General features: G+C 42.4%; 1 long non-coding RNA gene and 1 pseudogene across 1 annotated transcript; one reads left to right on the top strand and one right to left on the bottom strand.

The window, feature by feature from the left end:
- Nucleotides 1–291: 291 nt before the first annotated feature.
- On the top strand, nucleotides 292–907 carry LOC139052595 (uncharacterized; annotated as a pseudogene).
- A 3,741-nt stretch (nucleotides 908–4,648) lies between these two features.
- On the bottom strand, nucleotides 4,649–12,493 carry LOC139052597 (uncharacterized). Its single transcript, XR_011509976.1, has 3 exons — nucleotides 11,518–12,493; nucleotides 9,879–10,015; nucleotides 4,649–4,842 (listed from the first exon to the last, which is right to left on the bottom strand). It is a non-coding gene; the product is annotated as an uncharacterized lncRNA (long non-coding RNA).
- Between the last annotated feature and the right edge of the window lie 2,204 nt (nucleotides 12,494–14,697).

The following is a 14,697-nucleotide window of genomic DNA, read 5'->3' as shown; positions in this document are numbered from 1 at the left end:
AAGCAAGGCTGTCCAACTGACATCGGGTACTTTTCCACAGAAGTTTTTGAACACGATAAATAGCAGCAACGTAAATACATTCACAGGCCTGCAGCATTCGATGTTCTGAATGCTCGTGTGACGTCCTACACAAAAATTCATCCACTTTCAGGATGGCACCAGTTATGTGTATAAACAATTACATTGACATTGGTGAAATTGAAGCATAATATTTCCACTGCATTCTTGAGTCACCTTTTTAACTGTTCTCTAACTACATGTAGCAACATAATTGCAGGGACCGCTCAGTTGATGTCTGAAATTTTAAAAGTAATTGTGGCTGTGCCACCAAAAGATGATGTTGAACATTTGCCTGTCTGTTTTAAACACTTCAGTAATGTGCGTGTCATTGTAGATTGCACCGTAATTCCTATTAGCCAGCCCAACTGTTTGCTATGTGCATTACAGACCTACCCCTTCTATAAGAAAGGTTTCACGGTTAAATATATGGTGACTGTTACAACAAGTGGTCTTAGTGCCTACATAAGCCAAGGATATGGTGGCCGCACCTCAGACAAGGCCCTATTTGAGCAAAGCTGCCTCGTCAAGCAACTAGACCCGATATCAGATGTCATAACGGCAGACTGTGGCTTCCTTATTGATGAAATTTGTGCGGACAACTTAATTGAGTTAATCAGGCCTCCATTCAGAAAACAAAAGCAGATGTCAAAAGGTGATTCACTTAGGACACAAAAGATAGCATCAGCAAGAGCTTATGTAGAGCGTGCTATACAGCGAATGAAAATATTCCGTGTTGTCAACAAGAATCCCATGGAGCATGGTGGGACTACTTGACGACATTATCATAATAGCTGCAGGCATCACAAACCTTTCATCACCGATTTTAGCAACACATCGATTTTTGTGAGTCCTGCATCAATACATTTCCCAAACGTATTATGTGCATCGTAAAAGTGGTTCGTGCTTTCCATGCAAGGAATTTTAAAAAACTTTACAGGAGTGGAAGCGCCATGTTCCTTACCAGCAGAGGTGAAGCCAGAGCTTGCCCTTATTTTACATTTGAAATAGACCTTCGCTGGGTTGTCCTCTTACAGATCAAGTGGTTTGGCTCTGGTAATGTAATTGCGTGGCTAATTAGAAAATAAAAGCATGTTGTTCCTGTCAGAAGTATTATCTTCCTCTGAGTTATTGATTACGTTATTTCTGAAACAATTTACCAGGAATTTCAGGCTTCATCTTAAAACCAGTAACACTAAGATACACGTCAGCCAGTCTCTGTACGGCAAAATAAGTCACGTTAATGGGGTTGAGACATCAAATTTTTGGCTTGCGCGTTCATTGTTTCAAGCGTTTCTTATTGCTCCAGGAAGCATGGTGCACACTCGAATATTCTTATATTCTCTGTAAATAAGTTATTATTCGATTATTTATGTGAACAATTTTCAGTTTCGGTTTGTGGGCGCAGAGTTGGACAGTGATGTCAATGTCTAGAAAGCTTGGTCACGTGGGCCCACCAAGCTGTGACGCGCACACTGCTGCATCATCTGGTCTGGCACACACATTCTGTACCAGTGCAGGCAAACAAAACCACGCCGACAGTTGTCTGGGCTAGCTGCAGCAGCTCCAATTATGACTCTACGACTGACGCGGCTCATTGCCCTCTAGACTCAAGCCTCTCTAGGCTTGCCCGGTGCTGTGGGTCACCACTCATTGCACGTCACTCTAATGTGGTATGACCTCAATAAAATTTTCGTTGTGCTTCCAACACAGTGACATCGGTGCCAATCGCGGTAGCGATGGGTTTCGATCACGAGAACGAGCATTTAGGCACTCTTCGGAAGAGAATGAAAACATACTTTAAACTTTTCTGTGTCTAGCACTTCATGTTGAGTGTCTTTGCGTACAGAGGAAGCCTACAGTATGCTTCTTATAGCCTCAAAATTTGGTGTCTCAACCCCTTTAAACTAGTGGGAAGTGTGAGGAAAGCACTTCTTTTCTTTCATTGAAAAATAATCTTTTATAGCGCCCCTCCTAAAACGGTGTTGTTGGTTCACTTTTGGCACATAAATTCCCCTCCAAAAATTTTTTTATATTCCTTGTTTCCATTGTGTACTTCCTTACTATAGCCTGTTCTAATGTTTTGTTTGCATTTTTTTTACATCTCCACAATCTTGTGTATTGTTGCAGCCCATTTGAACTTAACATGTGTTGCTACGTTGCCAGAGCGTTACAGTGATTCCTACGACAGTTACTGACAAGTTGACAACTTGAACTGGTCAATCGGTCCATAGCCTCCTCTATTTTCAAAAATAAAGGAGGCTACACTCTAAAAATTTTAACACCCTTAAGGGTGTAAATGACTTGTCCCATGGGTGACACCCTTTTTGGGTGTATTGCTACACCCCAAGCAACGGGATGCAAATTAACACCCCACAAAAGAAGGGGTGTTAATATGACGTCACCTCGCCTATGGGTGTAAAAACAAACAACACCCCTTTCTATATGGGGTGTAACGCAGACACCACCCTTTCAATATGGGTGTAGCAGGGACAACAGCCTTCCAAAAGGGTGTTATCCCTGCAAGTATTTTAGCGTTCGCTACAGCCATGTAGTTGATGGCCAGACTAGCTGTTGTGAATGCTGCCTAGCCTTAGCTATGGTACTACCTTGTTCAGTATGAGCCAGAATCTGTGAGGCGCCCTCATATTGCGCTTCTGGTCCGTCATTTGGTAGCATAACGTGCGTCCCTTTCAGGCAAACAACTTAAGGTTTCGCCATTGCAGCAAGGCACACAGGCCATGCTTTTCGTAATCTTCCTCTGCAGTGATAGTACACTGCCGGCAGGATGCAGAGCGCAATAACAATGCGCGCTGCACTAAGGACACAGGATCTCCCGCACCTTGGTGCACCAGGACTTATAACACCGTGGAAACAGCACACAGCCAAAAGCATGGTTACATGCATTTCAGAAATAATTAAAAACCTCCACTTTTCTTGGTCAAAAATTTTCGCAACCCCAGCTCGACCAGGAGGGAAAGACACCACAGCTCGTTGTTGTAGCTCATATTGAATGCAATTGAGCGCAAGCAATGCATGGATTGGCGACGGTAACAAGTGCAGTACTACAGAAGCATACGTTTGCCTGTCAAGCAGTTTTTTGCCGTTTTAAGCACACATTTTATACCTCTATTCATTAAAGTTGTCATTTATCTCCACGGGATGCTTCTACTAGTACTTTCACATATGACTTAAAGGTAGCACTGAAAGCCAAAGAACAAAGTGCTTCCACGCCGATTAATGTTTCAGCATTTACGAACAAAACAGCATGTGTAGCTGTGCATGCTGTTCAATATATAAGCATGCACTATTTCCTGAAATATATGTATGCTCTATTTACTGCCAGTGACCTGCTTATACCCAATAATTTAGTTTATTTTTCACCATGTGCTTGCATTGAATATACCACAGGCATTGTAAGTTAAGCTACCAGAATAACAATCAGCTAGTCTAAGGTTACCTAATTGAACAAAATCATTGTAAAATTTGTGACGAAATGTCAGAAGAAAAGTATTTATTTCATTAAAGAGAAATGGTTACATAATAATGTTTGCACATATTAAATGTAAAAGGGAAAATAGGGAGTAAAACCATACTAATACAAAGACATAAGCACCAAATAATGGGCACAGGCTTGCTCAATTAAATTTCAAGCAGAACAGTTTTTTTAAGTAGCCTGACTACGAACTATTTATTACATGTTTTCATTCGAAAAGCACTGCATCTTATTATAAAGCACAAAAATAACCGGTCACATAAGTAAGAACAAGTCTGAGTGTGTCTTTAACACAAGGATAGAAAGTTGTGCGAGTTAGTACAGTAACATGACCTTGGATTGTAGCGCGAAATTACACGGACACAGACTAGAAGCAGACAGGATGAGCGCTAACTCTCAACTAAATTTTTATTGAAACGAAGAATATATATATATATATATATATATATATATATATATATATATATATATATATATATATATATATATATATATATATAGGTGACTGCAAAAACCGCAGCACATCTAAATGAATATTGAATACATAGTAGTAAGATGAAGACGGCAAACAAAAGCCATCAGCCATCAACTGCGTGGCAAATCGCAAATCTGAGTGCAAGCTATTCTCTTATCAAGTATACCTGTAGGCATTGCGACCAATGTGCTCCCAAGATGTATGAGGCATTAGTCATTGCAGAGTTGTAAGGACATGACAATCCTAGGATGATTATGTTCTTGAGGCTTTTTCCACACTTTCCATCTTTTGAAACGTGTATACTCTAGTCATGAAAATAAAAATTCTACAACTGGCGTGTGATAAGTTTTGCGTCTTATTTCCTAGCAGCTCATTGAAACGAGCCACGATGACAAATTCAAATGCCGTTACCTCATCAGACATTCAAATTTCTTAAACACAAACAAAACCAGATAGGCATTAGAGTGAGCATGATTTAAATACATTACACTGGTTTAAAGTTATTGCACCACTTTGTGCCAGGTAAAAATGTTAGAAACATCAACAATGTTAAGATTTTACGGCCAACCGTAAAAACTAAATAAAACAATCATTAAGCTTTCTTAAACGGGTACAGGAGCTTTACAACTGGCCGTCTTGGTGATGGACACGCAGATAGATGAGCAGCCATTCCACTGAGACGAGAATGTTGAGGGCTTCGCATGGAAGTCTGCGAGACACTGGAGAGTAGTTCTTGGGCCACATGAAGGAGGGTGCTTGCATGCACATCTGGGCCACCATACTGAATGCATGGTGTTACCGGAACCTTTTCCCCCTGCATTGTGGTAAAAAAGCATGGTTAAGTTTATACGATATTTAATATGCAAAAGAAGAGGTGAGGCATGCAGACAGGACACTAGAGTAGAGAAGTGAACATGAACACGAAAAACATGAAAAATTTCATTAAATTGTTTTATTAGATGAAATTTTTATACTTTGTGTCATTCATTATGAGGGTTCATAACCGCAACTTATTTAATATATAAGCAGGTAGAATTATCAGCTTGGTCAGTTTGCACAAGCTCGTTTGAGGCAAGAAATCGAGTTACACAAACACAACCTCAACATTCTTGATTGAAAAAGGAACACCTCAGATGACATGCAGTCCAGTGAGTGGGAATTGCACAGTTCAAGAAAAACAAATTAAAACTCACAGACTGAAAGCGAATTAATTGATAGGTTTTAGTAGCACAAGGGCATCTTTGGCCAATGAGCGCCAAGTCTATACTGCAAAAGATAAACTTAGTGCATCTTTACAAAGCAAATATATAAAGATGACTAATGCCTCTCTGCACTACAGTTGCTTTGCTCTAGCGTGAAATCATTTTAATGCATGCACACGTACATACACACGCTACACCCAAGTGTAACAGCTGCAGAATTAAAATTGGGCAGCAACAAAGTCGCAACATTTAACCATTGATCCCAAGCTGTACTAGTGACTGGAGGCAGTACCAATATCGCCAATGACGAGTCGCACTCTTTCTGCCCGATGTTACGCTGCTCTTATTGTCAAAGATGAGTTACAGCCGGCATTGAGGGAAAGCTGCCCGCAAGAGCAGCTCCTCTTTTTGTGTTATTTCTAACCAGAGACCAATGAAGTAGTATATTTTTAGATTGAGAATGACACCGAAAAATTGAGTACGTAAAAAATTCGGTACATTTTTCCGGAATTAACTTGGGGGTTAACGGCTAAAGAGGCAATCCAGAAACTAGAACAAGTTTTGACATGTTTGCTACCAGTGAATGCTAGAAAATATGTTGGCATTCTGTAGTTTTGTCCAACAATGCAAAAGGGATTCTTAATAACTGAGGAAATAAATGGAAAAGTATCATGAAGTATATTTCGTGAATGTAATGCAGAATCACTCAACTTCTGTTACTATATAATCTCCACTTGAATAACCTGCACTTTCTGAACTAGTTAAGGAGGTGCTGCATTTCACTACTCATTCCACCAGTTCAACGTGGCAGCAACTGCATGTTGTGATTTGTTTTACTTAGTGCAGGCTTTGTACAGGGCGAGTTCACAGCATTCACTGCACTTGGCCGAAAGGTAGTGCATGTTTACGCAGCAGGTGTGGTGCCGCTTCTGCACGAGCAAGGTGCATAAATAAGAGTTTCATACAATAATTACTAGAGGGAACTCCGACGTTAGTGTCCACAGGAGATCAAACAGGAACGGCTGTACCAGCATGGAAATTATGGGAAGTATATGGATTTGCCTAAACTTCGTCTGTTTGGCTTCAAACGGCTTTGTGACTTTGTAAACTAGTCATTTTCAACAATATACTGTGTAATAAATAAATAAACATTAAAATCATCCGACGACAGGATTCAAACACAGGAACTCTAGAACAGAAGTCTGATCGAAACCATTAAGCCACGGAGGCATGTAACGACAAGCGAGTGCAACGCCCTGATTAATTCATTTCGGGCATACCAGCGCCTTAAGACGCTTGGCGCCTTTCGATTTGGCCACCTGGACAAGCTCAATCGTTGCAATTAATAGCAATTGCGCATGTTGGCGCCGTCTTCTGCACTTCGAAGAGTATAGACTGCGCTGAAATTTACAATAAGATTTATATAGCGTATAATATACGAAGCCACAAGAACGTCTGAATTCACAAGCACGAATATCAGACAAATCCATTTGATTCCCATGGTGGTGCGACTCCAGCACCAGAGTTCCCTCTAGTAATTACTGTAAGAAACTATGGCAGAAACAGGAGTAATAAACTAAGTTTTGCTGTCCCATAAATCTTACTGGTCATTAATTCCAAGTTTTAGTGCAGTCACATGTCTAGTAGGCAATTGTGGTATTTTGCATAAACATTGCAAAGCCAACTGTGATGAATGTTCACTATGGTAAATTGTTTATGATCGAGTAGCATAGACTACTGAAGCAATCTCTGGAAGGCAAGTCAAGTAATTTTCTTATTAGCAGCCTTTAAACAGCATTCGAGCATATGACACATGCACCTCAGATATGTAGATAATATTTCCTTGACTCAGCAAGAAGCGATGCTTCATGTTCCACGAGGCTACTTTTATCAAAGCAGTATTGGTGCTCTCTAAAAACAATGCCAATGCAGATGATCTAAATATTTTTCAGGGGCAACAGTTATGCCTGAAATCATGCTAGATTAGTTTTTTTAAACACATGCTCAGACCATGTTAGAAGTGCTTCTTAAAATCCGCCTATTTATTAAATTAGTCATATATCTGTACACAAAGGCTACTAATTAGGTCCCATGCTATATCATCATCGTGACAAAAACTTCACTTAGTAATACACATGCTGTGATAAGATTTGAGACCACACTGAGATGCTGAACAAGGTGAATTCATTATTTTTAAAATGAAGCTCCTGTTCTTCGAAACGAGAAGAAAGGATACTGAGGGTCAAAATTTTTCTGAATGACAGCTGGAAGATGCCAGGGAAGGCACGTGGAAACTTATTTGTAATTTTCTATTTAAATGTAAAAATGATAAAGGGAAATGAAAATGGTCAAAAAAAACAACCAGGCATGGGGGTAGAACGAACCTACAGCCTTTGCATTAGGCATGCGTTGCACTAACCACTGTGCCACCGAGGCAGCATTCAACCATCCACAATGTCCCCTCAGATTGTCGACGCTCGAACACGGCCGTAGTACCACAGTGGTTAGTATATCACATGCGTAATGCGAAGGTTATGGGTCCGTTCCCCACCCACAGGTGAATATCTTTTAATCCACTTTCACTTACCTAGAATTTATCGTTTCTATACTTCATATAAAAAACTTAAGACATGTTCCTGTATGCTTTCCTTGGCCTCATTATCTGCTGGCTTCTTCCAGTTCTGTTACTTCCAACATTTATACATATTCTAATCTGGTAAGTAAACAGTTTTGCATGATGCTGGAATGCAATATAAAACATTATTGCAGGGCCGTGTTATGTAGAATGCCTTATATTGCCCAGGCAAGGTGTATTAATGTCAATCTGAAAAAAAAAATTCCCACTCAAGGCAGAAATGCTGTGTAGTGCTGTGTGGAACAGGGTTTACCGAAAACATCTTGTTCAGAAATAAAGCCACCAAACAAGGAGTAAATACGAAAACTAGATGAAAATTTGTGCAGTTGCATGTTAAAAATTTAGCACAGCAACAGATGACATAATGAAGGAAGTGCGAAGATGGTCTATTTTGGACACATGAGGCAATATACTTGAAAGATGCATATGAGCTTACATGTGGAGAAATATCGTTTATGTAGCAGCTAAACTACGAACAGGCCTAGAGCACACTGATACAAGGTGTCGAGCATGTAAATCTTATCATGCCCTTAAGTCAAAGAAACATGGCTGTTTCTCATGATTCGCTACACATGGCTGGCTCACACAACTTAGCCACTTCTATATATGCCTTGTAATTGCCAGGTGGTCTGTATGACATGCGCAAACTTTAAATAAGTACAAGTGCCACGTAGCTGCACAGTACCAAGGTAATATCGTTTGTCATCGTTTTGAGGAAGTGAAACCAATTCTTGCATTTTTCCTAATTAGGTAATTAGGTATTAACAATTATTTAACTGCTCAAATATTTTATTCAAAGCAAAAGTGTCAGTGCGAAAATTGTAGAGCATCCTGAAAAATTCCCAATCCAGCTTTCTACTGCTCAGTAGGTGCAACAAATTTTTCTTTTCAAGCTTGAAAGAAGCCAGTGAACACATGCAAGAAGTGCCATGCAACTAACCGCTCGTGCACCTGAACACCATTTGGCTCCTCCTTTCATGCTTGAAAAAAAACTTTTTGAAAAGAATATTTTAGAAATTGATTAACTATTATTGACTATGTTCTAGGCAAAATGCATGAAATAGTGTGACTGCCACTTCCATTTTCGGCGACATGAATTGACTCCATTTGCATGTCCAAATCCAGCTATACATGGTGCGTGTTTTGAGCTGGTTCTGTAATTTAGGCTGGTTTTGACTAATTGAAGCTTCACACCTTAATAATGGAGTCAGCCTAAAAAGAAATTGGTACATAAACAGTCGCTGTCAGTACTCCATACAACTTAGTGCAAAGTGCTTGTGAGCCAAGAAGTTGGTAGTTCTAAGCAGTATTTCTCATTTTGACCTGGTGTTATAGCCCACTTACTATGATGCCATGCTGCTCAGTCATGCTGGTCCCAGCTTCAATCTAGGCCATGGCAGCTGCCCTCCAATGAGGGTAAAATGCAATACCGCTTATGCCCTTAGATTCAGGTGTACATTAAAGAAGCCAGGTTCCCAAAACTTTAGGTTTTGGAATGTAAAAGCCCATAATTTCATTTTAATATCTAAAGGTGCTTTAGTAGGAGCAGGGGCATCATTTTGAGCTTTTACTGCACTGCCATGGCACCAAGAAGCTCCAAGTAAATAAAAACAATTTCTTAGACAATGTACATATCTTGCAAACAATTACAAACACTTCTCTGCATGCACCTCCGTTGCTGTTATATTTAGATCCGTATGCCAAGGCGGGTTATGATGTTAGAACATGTTTCAATTTTTTTTTACCGCTTTAAAGTTGGTTATTTTGCATCTCACTGTGTGTCGAACGCACATTTCAGTGCATCAATTTCTTCAGAAAGTGCGCTCCCCTTTATTTATTTGTGCATGCAAAAAGGGTTCAGAAGAACTGCTTTCTGAAGGTCTGTATAACAAGCAAAAAACAATTCTATGTAGGCTGTACAAAGAGAAAGGATTGGTTTGTAAATTTGTTATTTAGTTCTTAAAAAAAGAGGCAGCTGTCAGTATTCTGTTCCAAAGTAAAAATTACCCCTACCTGGCTCTGCTTCATTTTCCGATGTTGATGGTCCATTCGGGGGCACTCTACTGATAGGCTGCACTTTGGCGATGTCGGGTGTGCTGTCACCAGGCCCAAGGTCGATCGACATCCTCACCAAAAGTCGAGTCCAAACGCTATGAAAGAAATATCTCATCATTTTGCTATCAGTTTTGTCATCTTGCGTGTTTCACACACGGCCGTCAGTGAAATATTTCGTCACTTGGATACTGAAAGAAATTCAAGCATTTTCTGGCAGCCAAGCTGATGATGATGATGTGTGGTGTTTTATGGCGCAAGGGCCAGGTTTGGCCAAAGAGCGCCATGACAAGTGGTAATGTTGACGATGTATTATGGAAAATGTGACTTGGCTGTGAACTGGCCTAAAAATTGTCGCTGTAAAGTGCGTAAAATTTACGTGCTATAAAATTATGGCGATGACTAATGACGAATACTATTAACATTAAAATCCATCGTGGAAGAATGATGCAACATAGAAAATATATAGGATGGTAAAATTACTTGGAGCACTGCTGCCTCTCCGGAGTCCTTGAAACACAAGGGCCTAGAGGCATGTGCTATACGAAAGAGCTATCACAGCGGCATCCTCTGAAGAGAGGGCGGCAGCCAAGCTGAATACACAGTAAATGGAGAACATTAAAGAGCAAATGCAGTTGTCACATTAGATTGATCAAGTACAGCAGAAATGGAAATAAATCAGTGATACTGTGTCTGTTGGCTTTGAATGCAAGAAACGTAAAAACAGGAACTTGCAGCCACGCCACTTTGAATTTCCCGCGTTTGCTACACCTCACAAGTTTGGCATCGTCCGGTACTCGGGGATAGTAACCGCTTAAAATCAAGATGAACGAGCGTCGGCATAAATTAACAGGATACTTAACCGGGCAATATAGGCGCATAAAAACTCACGTAGCGAAGCTACTGTCAATTACCCGATGACGCATCTGGGGGCGGTGCAGTTTGGGCGAACAATTCAAAAAGGAATGCGAGTTTCACTTGTTTCACGCCTACTAAGCTAACACAGAATTTGAGTTTCTTACTAAACTATGCTGGATATTTACGCTCCGAATAAAACGCTGGAAATTTTGTTACCTCATATTGCATACGTATGAGTGAGGAAATTGCTTTTATTGTGTTCTACCCAGACGTCACGCAGCAGCTACCACTCTCATGCAACAAAAGCATGAAAGTGGTACTCGTGACACCGAAAACAAACATATACAGCACCAACGTTACGCTCCTTGGAGTTGGTACTAAGCACGATCAAGCCAGTTAGTTTTCTAGCTTTCATAACGCCATGAACACGACCAAACATCGAGCGAAAAAACTCTCTGCTCTCGAAAATTATTATCGCTTCCATTTATATACCTATCGCTGCCACAAGCAAAAGTCAATGGGCTAGCTGTCCACAAACCGCAGATTAGACTGACAGCAACATATTACGGTAACGTAAAACAATTTCCACGCTGACTTAGCAGCCGCGGTGTGCTCTAAGTGCCAAAGTTCTCGTTTGCCGCTCGAAATTCACACCATGATCACGGGCACTGCATCTTTCACATGAAATATTGCACGCTTTGCTCCGGAGCTCAATAGGACGGCGAAACGCATTTGCACGTACCTGAAATCCGCATGCCGGAAACCCGTCGACGCTTCCGAGAACGGGGCGCACAGCCATACACCCGTACGGCGGCTTGACTTGGACGTGAGGCACTTCTATCAAACATTTCACATGCGACATGTTTCACACCGATTGCGCGAGCACCAGAAAATGACGCAGGTTGCATTGCGACGCCGAGCAGACGTGCAGCCACCGATGAGCTGTGTGCGCGGATTGCAGAGAACCAAACCATACAAAACGTTAGGCGCGAGAAGATGGCGGCTCTCGTTGCGGCCGTTGCGGAGACGAAGCGGACGAAGCAATGACGCGCGAATGAATGTTGCCAACCGTTGATTCCGCGTTATGCCGGCGGTGGTGGCTTTAGTGGCGTGTGTTGCGGCTGTCTAATTTTTTATTTCTTTTCCCCAAACAGTATAGCTAAGATCAGTTCTTTGTTTGAATTTTTAGTTGTGTCGTTTGGCATTATCTTTGTCTTTTTATGCTATTAAGCGGCCAATTATGGCCTCCCAGGTTCGCGCGCAAATCTCAGAGGCCTTAAGACAACTCGTTCGAAAAGGCCGTTATTGTCGTTGTTAACGCTTCATCATCCTTTCTTCAACTGATATAGAAAGGTAGTGTCCCTTTTCCCGGGGTTGGGAGGGGGCGATCAAGACGGCATCGCTCAGCGGGGGGCGGGGGAGTAGGTTGGTGTTTGTTCTTATCGCGAAATTCGCGAACCCTGCGATTTTTTTTATAACGTAAGCATTTCTATACTTCCCCAACAAGAAAAACCATCCGTCCGTCAGTCCGTACCGCACGATATCCTTCAAAATAGAACCCGCAGCAGCGAGTGAATTCACCTTCGTGCTAGCTTCGCTTCAACGCGACCGAAGCGGCGAGAACACTGCGCTCACGAAGCTTTCAGCTTATGCCGCACTATGCGCTTTCCGCAGATCACTTTCAAGATAGGTGTGCGCGCGTCTGTTTTCAAAGCGAAGTAAACGGTGAGAACACAGCGCGTGAAGTTTTGAGCAGTGAGCACACTCTGTCCACAATGCAGTTCGCTTTCAAGATACGGTTCGCGCGGCCGTGCCACAAGCAGCCGCCGCCGGAGAACGGTTGATAATGGTTCGTCGCGGATGAGGAGGGCTAAAGAGCGATAACGGCTCAAAACGAACGGAACGTCACCAGCGCGCCTGGCCCCGCCACCGGCAGTACTTTGCTTGCGCTGCCGACCAGAGCAGCCCGTGTCGCCGCAGCGCTGTCGCTCATACTTGTCGGATCAAGTCTCATAACATTGATAACGACATGGACTGCGTGTAGATGAGGAAGAGTCACAATGCTTACGCACACTTAGACAAATCCGAGAGGAGTTCCTGTGTGATTTTTTTACCGGAAATGTACAGTCAGCGGTGGGACCCAGAGTTGACAATGCCTGTAAGAGGGGTGCCAAGCTTTTTTTCTTTTGTGAGAGTCTTGCCCAGCTCCCAAAGATCTGCTCAAGCTAAGACTTTCTGATGGCTGTATGTGTTTTTTTTTATTGTCGCATGCCTTCGAACCGCCACGAATCCTACAGTGTAATGGCATTAATGCAGTATTCACGTCCAAAGGGAAATGCAGCCGTTAATTGGGCTGCCTAAGGTTTGCGGCCCGGCGGCAGCTGCCCTCCCGTCCCCTGTTTCCGTTGACAAGTTAGGGGGAGGGGTCTAGAGCAATCTTACACCCCCCTCGCCACAGTGGCGTAACCAGAAAATTTTTTCGTGTGAGGGGGGGGGGGTGTTCCCAATTGCCCGTGGAGGGTGAAGGAGCGGGGCCATTGCCATAGCAGCAAAAATTTTACTGTGAGTGAGCGTTACAAGTGCACGGTGTGCCCCACTTGGCTACGCCGCTACTAGCCCCCCCCCCCCGCGCCATCGACGCAAATCGAGCTATCAGAACGTGCATGACACGCATGCATGACATAACATGAAAGACATGCCGCGAAGCTAGCATGGATGTCGTCACATCATCATCATCAGCTTATTTTGACGTCCATCGCAGGACGAAAGCTTCTCCAGCGATCTCCAATACCCCTGTCATGTGCCAACTGGTTCCACGTGTTTTCAAGTTTCCCGAATCCATCACGTCCACGTTATTCTCTGCCGTCCTCGACTGTGCTTTCCTTCCCTTAGCACCCATTTTGCAACTCCAATAGACCAGCAGTTCTCTCCCTTACGCATTGCAATGTCTGCCCAGCACGACTTCTTCCTCATAATGTCAACCAGAATATCAGCTATTCCCGTTCGCTCTCTAATCCACATCGCTGTCTTCCAGTCTATTATCATCATGCCTAATAATTTTCATTCCATCGTTCGTTGCGCGGTCCTCAACGTCTTCCCAAGCTTCTTTGGTAACTTCCAAGTTTCGGCCCCATACGTTAGTAACGATAGAAAGCAATGGTTAGCAGTAAGCTCCCTGATCATGATTTAGTAATGCCTGCCGTAAGCTCTCCAGCTAATGTTTTATATTTGTTAATTTTCTTGATCATAGGCCCCTAAGAGTAATTAACCTCAATAAACGTATTTCTGAGCAGGTTCTAGAGGCTGACAGCCGACCATGACATTCGTTTTCTCGCCAGGCTGCGGAACATTACTTTTCTCTTCTGCATACTAACTCTCAATCAGACTTACACTTTCTTCGACAAGTTCCTCAAACGTTTGTTGCAAATAGTCTGCAGCGTTGCTGAGTATGCCAATGTCATCTACAAACCGTAAGTTGGTGAACTATTTACCGTTAGCCCTCACTCCTAACCATTCCCAGTCTAACTGGTTGCACACCTTCAAGTATTCCGTGATAGCATTGTAAATATTTTGCCATTGATCATATGCAGCCTTTTGCAGATATCTGGCTATGCAAAGTCTGCGCGTTAGTGTCATCCGTTCGATATCAACATTCGTGGGAAACTTCATTTTTGACCACTGTTCGGAGCCAGTGCGCTGCTGCCTAGGTGCCCCGATCTAATCATTCCAGCTACCTGATTCAAGCGCAGGTGGCGCGCGTTTCATGTGCAGCCAATATCAAGGCCTTAACTGGCAATGTTCATTCATCATATACTGTAAGCTTGTTCACTTACTCCCTTATAATTAGGGTGTAAATTAGAAAGACTGGGGTGTTCCAAGGGTGTTTTCTTGTTGAACACCCTTTTCCGTTAAAAAAGGGTGT

Source organism: Dermacentor albipictus, unplaced genomic scaffold (genome assembly GCF_038994185.2).
Source record: "Dermacentor albipictus isolate Rhodes 1998 colony unplaced genomic scaffold, USDA_Dalb.pri_finalv2 scaffold_27, whole genome shotgun sequence".
Lineage (NCBI taxonomy): Eukaryota > Metazoa > Arthropoda > Arachnida > Ixodida > Ixodidae > Dermacentor > Dermacentor albipictus.
The sequence above is the reverse complement of the archived record's forward strand: the minus strand, read 5'-3'. Positions and strand labels throughout refer to the sequence as shown.